Source organism: Prenolepis imparis, unplaced genomic scaffold (assembly GCF_030444845.1).
Source record: "Prenolepis imparis isolate NDT839.2.m4 unplaced genomic scaffold, iyPreImpa1.0 SCAF_4, whole genome shotgun sequence".
Classification (NCBI taxonomy): Eukaryota; Metazoa; Arthropoda; class Insecta; order Hymenoptera; family Formicidae; genus Prenolepis; species Prenolepis imparis.
Window position 1 is genome coordinate 11,649,758 of NW_028141162.1, and position 9,892 is coordinate 11,659,649.

Sequence of the window (9,892 nt, forward strand, 5' to 3'; positions counted from 1 at the left end):
TCATATTTTTTTGATTTTTATATTTTTCTTCAAATCCACTAATCTGATTATTATTATTTTTCTAAATTGTTTAGAAATAATAAACTATAATTTGGATTGTTCGGTTTGAAGTATAATTTTATGATAGGTAAGTAATTCTATTAAAAGGACAATCATAGTCGCCAAGAAAGTTATCTTTAATTAAACTATAATTAAAATTCAGAAGAAGCTTATTATTCTGCAAAAAATGCATCGTAAAAAAAATAATTTAAATATTATATTCAAATATATCAAATAATATATTAACTCAATATGTAAAAGAAGGAATATAAAGATATAGGTATAATTTTACTATATAATTTTTTACATATAAACTACATGTATAAATATATATAGAAACTGTATAACTCGGTTAAATGATCATCGAAATCAATTTGATTCGCGGTTTGATACCCCTAAAAATGCCATATGGCGTTTAAAAGATTTCTTCCCGTTATTTTTACGACATATCGTTCCATTTAAAGCGTAGCTTTATATGACACTAAAAATTGCGCTTGATATGCATTGCCGCAACTGTGCATATGCACTCGTACCGAGTTCCCGTATATCTAGGAATAGCCTCTCGACGCTTATTTATGCGTGGCCGGCCCGAACGGCCATGTCGCACGGTATGTATGTATTTGCATCGGGATCAACAATGCAGTTTTGCGAAATTGTTGAAACATGATGCACGGCGTACAAATGATAAATGTGACAAACAACAACGCGCGTCTAACTTATCCCTTCTTTTACCGAATGAATGGCACGAATATGAGTGTCTGGTGACCGCGTTGATTCTCTTCTTTTTCCTTTTTTATTTTTCATTACATCAGCTCTGTATTCGTTTGCATCTGGGTAAAAAAAAAAGATTTTCCCGTGAAAGGGACGGTCGCCTCGCGCGGCATTGAAACGCGGAAACCATTTAATGCAATGCTGAGGAAATGCAAATTGCATGGTGTCGCCGTTTTAAATTTAATATCGATATAATTACGAAATAGATGAAGAAATCGGAATGATAAGAATATGTAATGTCGCTGTTTTTCTTTACATGTTTTGCAATTCTCGACAACATTTGCACGTTAATTGTCGTGTCTTAACGTTAAACATTAAAAAAATTGTGTTCTTTACATTTCAGGAAAATGTCAACTTATTTTGATATTAATTTATTAACGTTGTATTATTATTTCTTTATTTTCTACTTGTTCATTATTATATGTGCGATTGAAATAAAACGTAAAGATATTGATTAAAGTACTTGGAAACAGATGATTCTTTCCGACTAGATGTTACGACGTCAAGAATACAGAACGTTGATTAAAAACAAGCGTTAGATCAACAGCTGACACCTGTATCAACATTTCTTGCAGTCAGTCCGCGAATCTGCAGTTACAATGCATTTGCAATGAAGAATATCTTTATTAATTATTAACGTAATTGATATTCTTATACATTTTTTTCTTATATTTTCTCAAGAAGAGAATCATAAAATTTTATATTTTCTTCTAATAAAAAAATAGTGACATTATATTCTATTAGTAATAATAAATAAAATAAGATGAGATGGGGGATTAATAAAACCTGTTCTGAAATGTTTATCACGTAACAAATTTCGCTCGATCTTGAGCAAGCATCACGATGGCGATGCGCCTTTCGCTCGGTAGTTGCTAAGCCCATTCATTCATTCTAAGGTGCGCGAGAGAGGGATTGAAAAGGGTCTCGTAGAGAGAGGTCGGGTAGCAAGCTCGGGGTATAATTCTGCATGCATATCTGCATGCAGGGCGGAATGCACAATACGCGAACTCTCAAATGGCTTGAAAGTGGTGGAAGTCGACGCGTCGCAGATTTAATGACGCAGCGACTAGCAATAGACAAGAGACAAAAAGAGACAGAGAGAGAAAGAGAGAGGGATAGTGAAAGAAAATCTGCAATGCGCGAAACGAGAGCACGGAAACGGTTTTGTTATACGTTATGGAACGTCATTTCTGGTAGCATTCAAACACTCTGTATACATACAGCGTCGCGAATGAAATATTTGTGACTCGATTATTCCCCGATGAATATGGAAATGGATGTACAATTGATCTGAAGCTTTACGTTTCGGAAAATATTTTACTTCTCGCCGGCAATATCATTTTCGAGTGTACGAGAAGTATGCATTGTTCGTCACCACTTTTCCAGTATATCGGAAATTCAGTATACGTTCAAACTGAAATGTTGTACTAAACGCGCACCAGCACGGGATACTCTCCTCGGGCACGGTGAAGATGTGAGCGGAATCGAAAGAGCTTCGTTACTCTGATAGAGGGTCGAATCGCTCGAATCGGGTTATATTCGATCTCCGTTGGAATGGAGACCACCATACGCTTCCTTTAACGTTGAGATGAGATCGTCGTTTCCTCTACATAAACAGTGATTACGTGGAAGTAAATAAATTCGAATCTCAAACGATTTTAAGTCGTCATTCTGAATAAAAATTCAACAGACTTAACCAATTGTCTCAAAAGCGTTAATCTCTTCCGACACACAACCGTAAAAACACATTTTAAATATCTCAATTTTCGATAAATTAAATTTTAAATTATAATTAAATAATAAACATTAAATTTTGGATAAGTTTTAAACTATTTATAATAATTCCCTCCCTCCTCCTTCCCTCCCTCTTCGAAAAAAATTTCTCACAAAGGAAAAAAATTCAGGACTTTAAGATTAAATTAATAAAAAAATTCAATTAAATCTTCACACGTTTTTAAATGAAAAATCAATGAAATATTTTACGTGTATAACGTTTTGTCAAAAATACGTCACGGATTAGCCACTCAATTTTATCCGATGTTTTTATTGGGCTTCTCCTACCTGTCGCCAAATAAGCGAATATCCGATTTTGATCCGCTTACCCCAGGTTTACCCCAGTTTCTCCTAAGTATAATATATACACGACAACTCTCTATATAATGTATAAATATAATACATGGTATATACACACAGAAACATTTTCACGGCTGTCACTTCTATTAATATAACGTTATGAAAACACATATGTTTGGAATGTATATACGTTCTATATATATTTTATATGTTGTATATATCTCGATTTTTGCTACAAATTTTATTGAAGAAAAAGAACATTTTTATTTAATAGATTAGTCGTCATTAATATTTCTCAAAAATACATATTTATGGCCAAGCAAAATGTCAGAATCATTAAGCATGCATTTCTCCGCAACTTTTGCTTCAAATTTTCTGTCTAAAATTAATGCATCTCGAGATATTAATTTAATCGCGCTTTAAATGTCTCGCCCTGCAGATTTCGAGCTTTCAAAAGGGTTAAAGCAGCGTCTTGTATCTACAAATATGCCGGCATTTTACAGGGAGGGAAGAATTCGACGGAAGCTGCTCGCAAGAGCTTACAAGCGTGCATATACGTAGCTATGTATATATATATATATATATATATATGTGTGTGTGTGTATATATGTGTATATATATATATATATATATATATATTGTATATATATATGTCGGTTGTATATACACAGGAGAAAGAATACACGCCCTCGGCTCCCCGAGGACATGTTAGCTTCGCACGTGATATTCTCGGCTTGCTGTCGTCTTTACGACAAGAGCTCTTAGCCCGTTTTTGGTTTCATGGAATCCGCGAGAAGGAGCAGCCTCCTCATATTCGCACCCTAAATGCCAACATTTTCGTGAAATCTCTTGTAAACAAAGAGTGCTAAGATACGACAGAACGCGATAGATATCGAACAATTACAATTTTATATTTCTACTACTACTATGATATACATAAAGACTTTCATACTAGGCTTTTTTCCAGATTTCAACATTAAAAAAAATGTCATGCCTATAGATATTCAATGATAGTCGTAGGAAAGAGACAATGATGTGAAAAGGGATTTATGTGAATAATGATTGATAATTAGCATTCATATGCATATATTGTATCTCGAACGTAAGATTAAATGATATATAAAATAAAATTCCATATTAAACGAATCAATATAAAAAGATTATTTTGATTTTTATTAAATTTAAAACTTGATATATTATAACTTTATTACTTTCGACTAATATTAGCTATTCACAATAAATCTATAATTATACGATTATATAAAATTAATTCAAGATACACGTTAAAGTAATTTATTAATCCTATACGATTATGTTTGTGTTGCATAAAAAAATTACAAACAATCCGAATACATAAATATCTAGACATGACATTTGTTCATTAATAATATTAAATCTGTGAAAGCATGTATAGTAAAAATATTCGAGGCGCCTAGTATATACGTGCGCATTTTTTATTTTCTTTTCTTTTCATCATCCGCGTTGCTCGAATGACAAAACCTCCGGTATTTTCTTTTCAGCTTGAGTCCTAATCCAAGGGATTCTGTTACTGTCAGTTTCCGAGAGCGAGAATCTTGTTGCACGCTATACGTTACTATCGTCGTATTATTTGCATTACCATGTTATCATCAAGTTATGTTGACAGGTGCAATAATAAGAATTCAAGAATTTATTAGCGCATAAAAGCATTGTTGACGTATTTTTAAATTGCTAAATGTGCATACACGATGCTTTTGATCAAAATGAAAATTATATATGCTTCAAAATAAAAGTAAAATTTATCGTTATCAATATTCAAATCAATATTCCAAAAATTAATGAAAAACTATTTCTTGTGAAACTTGGATTTGTAAAAATAATTTTTTTTCAATTAACTCTGATTTTTGAAAAAATAATTTTCAATAATTTCACGACACGCACGCATTTATTTTTAATTTGCCTACATATATAACAGTATATAATAACTCATTGACGTTTTCCCGATTGAAACTTGCGTGGACGTTAAGGTCAAAACGTAAACTCCCACATCGCAAAAGTACATCCAGTTAAATATCTCGCTGTTGCCATTTGTCCCCTTCAGAGAACAATCTTCCACAAACTTCCGTTTCAGATGACAATGTCGTTTTATGTTTTAATGTCACGTCCATATAAACTTTTGTTTCGAGTAAAATGAATAAAAGCGTTTACAACTTCTATTTATTTCTTTTAATCCGAGCCTAGGCTTATATATATTGTCGTGCATAATTTTTATATATAACAACGTTACTCAAAGTTCCTATTGTCGTGATATTATAAATCATAACCATATATAGTCACTACCCGAGTATTTTCTAGAATATTCTTTCATGATGTCGGCTAACATAGTGGAGATTAATGTTGCACTTTACGTTACCCAAATAAAAAAAGAGTTAAAAGCCCATACAGTTCAATGACTTAATCCGAAGAGAGAAAGAAGACTTTGGTGGAAAATAGAATCGTTGCATTATCGACCAAGAGAGATAGCTGTATATACGTTCCTTCATCGGTACTGTTCAATAGCGCTTATATTTGGCACAACCATTATCGAATAAACATAGTTATGCAATATAAATGATCAACTTCGATAATCAGTTAGAACAATATAAATAAAATGTTTTATATTATACTATAAAAATCATCGTTAAAATGAAATTCACCGTGCAAATGTTTACACAACAAAAAAAAAACAGTTTTATTTACTCTAACTTTAATTAAACCGCGATTGCCCTATATGTAACGTCAAAAATTCCAATAACAGTGTTGATTCTATATTGCGTAACTATGACCAATTGATATCGACATTGCGGTTTCGCTTACGCGAGGTGCGAAAATTGGAATAAACTCTAATAAAGCAGTGCCACGGGGTTCTCGCGCGGTAATTAAATAAATTGTGCGGGGCGGACACCATAAATACTGCTGAAAGTATCCGAGAATTCATTGCGCGAGCCTTTTTTCCACGCGGTTTTTCCCTGATGGTCGACCGACGGTATTACCTGTGGCACGCGAGCACGCAGTAAATAGACAGTAAGGCGGAAAACTTGCCGTAATTCAAGCGCCGGCGAGAGAAACGAGACGTCGGTGAGCGGCAACGGTGGCGCGAAACTGCCCGTTAGACGTAAGACGAGCTTTCCGGATAAAAAAAAAAAAAAAGAATAGGAGGTGCTTTATTACACACCTCGACCAAGTTTTATATTCTTTAATCTGTGCGACATTCTTCTCGAGGATCGTTTTACTTTGACGCCGCGTTTTCGCGGAATTTTACGTTCCTTTAGGACGAGCAAACTTCAAATGATGCAGTTAAGCTGCCAGAAGATTTAGACGTTTATGAATTCATGACAGTTAGGATTTTTATGAAAGAGTGAGAGAAAGAGAGAAAAAAGAGACATCAGCAATAATAATAATAATAATATCTATATATAAATAATTAATTTCTCATTTATTCTCATTCTCTTGTCCTTTTTCTCTCACACTTCTTCTTTGATTTTATTCATATTCATATTTTAGATAACGTCATCTTATCCGAGTTTATTTAGCGTTGTACGCGAAAACTTTTATGCTCGAAATGCTTTATAACGCGCGACTTATGAGCTGCCCTCAGGTACTTGGAGTTATTATCCGTGGCGATCCTGCTGTCATAAACCGGGTCTGATCGATCGGGCGCACGCACGCCGAGAAGGTGATGGTAGTATAAAACATTTGACTTCGGTTATAACCGGCCTCTGCCTTCAAGCGCAGCGCCCGTCGCCCATTAAATGCATTTCAACTGCAGCACGTGCAACGCGACGTAACAATTCCAATCTGAATATAAGCGTGTTTCCCTCGAGTCTCTTACAGAGATTAAAATCGATCCGTAGATGGGCGACCTCTTAGGGCGCACACTTAGTCGCGATCCGCGAGAACCATCGTCTGATTAAAAAAAATTGTCCGTTCTCTCCTTATTCCGTGAGTGTCACGTACGACGGTTTTTTCGTCGATTTAATCGGGCGAAATGAAATTCTGCAAGATAAAAGATAATGGCAAAAAATCTTGAAATGTGAAGAAAACGAGACGCGTGGATCTCGAATGCCTGGTCGTTCTTTACACATATGTAATGGGCGTTTCACTAATGAATTGATATCGCGCTAACGCGATAACTTTTTTCCCCTTCATTATCACGCCTAAATAAGATCAGTAATATTTCATCAGAGTTTTAATATTAAAAGAACGTACTTTCAAACTAATACGAGTAATCCCACTACGTGGGGCAGATGAATTCAGAAACAAGCCACCATAATTTTCTCTTAGAATTTACCCTGAAAATCATGATAATTGTGGGACAATATGGTATGGAAAGAATTTTATGAGAATTTCTCTAATTAATATTTATCACAATAAAAATAATAATATCTATCACAAAATGAAATATAAAACATGTTTGATTAATTTTACTAAACTGCATAGTAAAATTAATCTAACATATTTTATATTTTATTGTAATAGATATTATTTTTATTGTGATAAATATTAATCAAAGAAATTCTCATAAAATTCTTTCCATATCATATTGCCCCACAATTATCATGATTTTCAGGATAAACTGTAAGAGAAAATTCTCTCTGTGCAGAAATCTAATAAATATTTATCTAATATAATTTTTTTAATTAAAAGACATCTTTATCTCTATCACGTTCGCGATATTTTTCCGTGTTATTTTTTGTCCGGTCGAATTTTCCGCAGTCTCCGCAGCGAAACTGTTTTCCGTCTGAGAAATTGCAATCAGCAGCGCAACGCAAATCGACGAACGGTGTGACGCGGGCAAAATTTCTGCGGCAAAAGCTCGGGGGCAAGAAAGCTAGAAGCATCGACCGCATTTCCGCAAGCATTTGATGCTTGAAAACAGGCGCCGCGGCGTCTAGACGCCCCGTCGACGAAATAACTCGCAACCAACGGGTTATTCCACCCCCGACCTGCCACGGCGGATATCCCACTTTTGCGGCGAGAAACAAACCCTCTCTCGCGCGTAGATATTCGAATATTCATTGAGCCAGAAAAAAATAACAAGCGACCGAGTCCCGTGACACGTCGAAGAGCAGTGCGCGCAAAATCAAGCCGTAAAGCCGTCACAATCGCGAACAATAGACCGCGCGAACCTTTGTTTTATTAACCAACATTCTCGCGTATTTGCGAAAATATATTTGCGGTCCCCACACGTATGCGTAACAATGAAATTAATTTGCAACGGGAATCATACGCGGTAATTAGTGAGGACTCTTTCTCATTCTCGCGATTTGATACGTGGGAAGAGAAGCGTGCATTGAACGCGCGAACATCAATGACGGATCGAAATGTTTTAAGATCCTCGGGAGATAATCCCGAAGAGGGAAATAATCTAAGGTTAAAGATCGAATATAAATTGTACAATTAACATATCGACATACAGACAGATTTGCGTAACAATTTTAACAGAGATGCAAGCAATTTATTTGCGGAAGCAAAATTTTACGATAATATGCTCGCTAAAATGACGCGATTGAGATTGATAATACGAATATTGATAAGATAATTAGATACTACATATCCCATGCATATAATCACTATTGATTAATTATAATTAGCAGTTGGTTTCCACGAACAAAGTAAATTGCTCTGTCTGATTCGCAAATCTATGTTAATAAATAATATTGCCTATTTTCATAAGTATATATTCCTCTAATTATATAGTTCCTCATAAGTCTCTTTACACCTGTATTTATTCAAGATATTTTAAAACCACTAATGTAACTTTATTTCTTTATTAAATTAATTAATTTAATTGTCAATTATATATATATATACGTGAGATTGTGTGTGCGCCCGCGGCAGTAAATAATCTACCGCTGACTAGCTTCTAACAATAATCTTGCGAGGCTCACGTTTCATTCGCTTGCGAATTTTTTCCGTTCACGATGTGCTAAGAATCTCAGGATGTAAATTTTTTCCTTCTCTCTCTTATTTCTCGCTCTCATCGACGCGCATCAAATACAGAAGAGTAATTTCCTGTTCTTTTTGCATCGTCGAAAGCGGGCCAGAAGGTTATAACATAATTGCTGCTGAGTACCTGACTCTCGTAACTCGATCGAGTGTAGAAAATGTAGATTAATTAACAACTCCCCCTGTAGTTGTATAACGGTTTAAGAACAATCAATATATTGCTTTTCAACTAAAACAGATCGCGAACACCCGATATGTCCGTTACCCGCTTGTATTTTTCCTAATACTCATGTTGAGATTTTTTGTCATTAATTGTGTAAAAATACGGTCAAACACTTATTTTTCAAATTAAATTTTTAGAATTAAATCAATTGTTTAAATCAAGTTTCTTTTAGAATATATTTGTAGCTCGGTAATTAACACGAATATTTAAATGAATAATTATTACGTGATATGGGTCAAGTGCGCTTTGAATTTTTGGATGCATGTCTTCCAAATCTGTGCATGTGAAGCTGGCATCTCATTTCGTAGAAATTCATAAATAATTAAGATTTCTGGTTTATTTAATATTTTTTTGCTTTTAGAAGGCAAAACTACTATTTTTAGAACTTATGTAGAACTATAAATTTTTTTAATCCTGATAATTATTGATAAGGAAAATGCCGTAGAATAAAGTGAGACGCTGCGTGAAATTAGCGTCTCAGTTTGTCTCAAGATATTTTCGTTGCTTTAATAGTCAGAACTATTTAAACTATCAAGAACACTAGAACTATTTTAAAAAATTAAGCCAGAACTTTTAATTATTTATGAGTTTCCACGAAATTAAACGCCAGCTTCATACACTTCATTATCGCTATAGAAATGTTATAAACTAAATAATTTCTCACTCACCGATACGTACAGTAGCAGAGTTGTAGTATGTACACAGCACATTGATCTGAAAACAAAATATTCAAATTATATATATATATATATGTACATGTGTGTGCGTGTATATATATATGTACAAGGTGTAAAAAATTAGACCGACAAATTTTGAAAA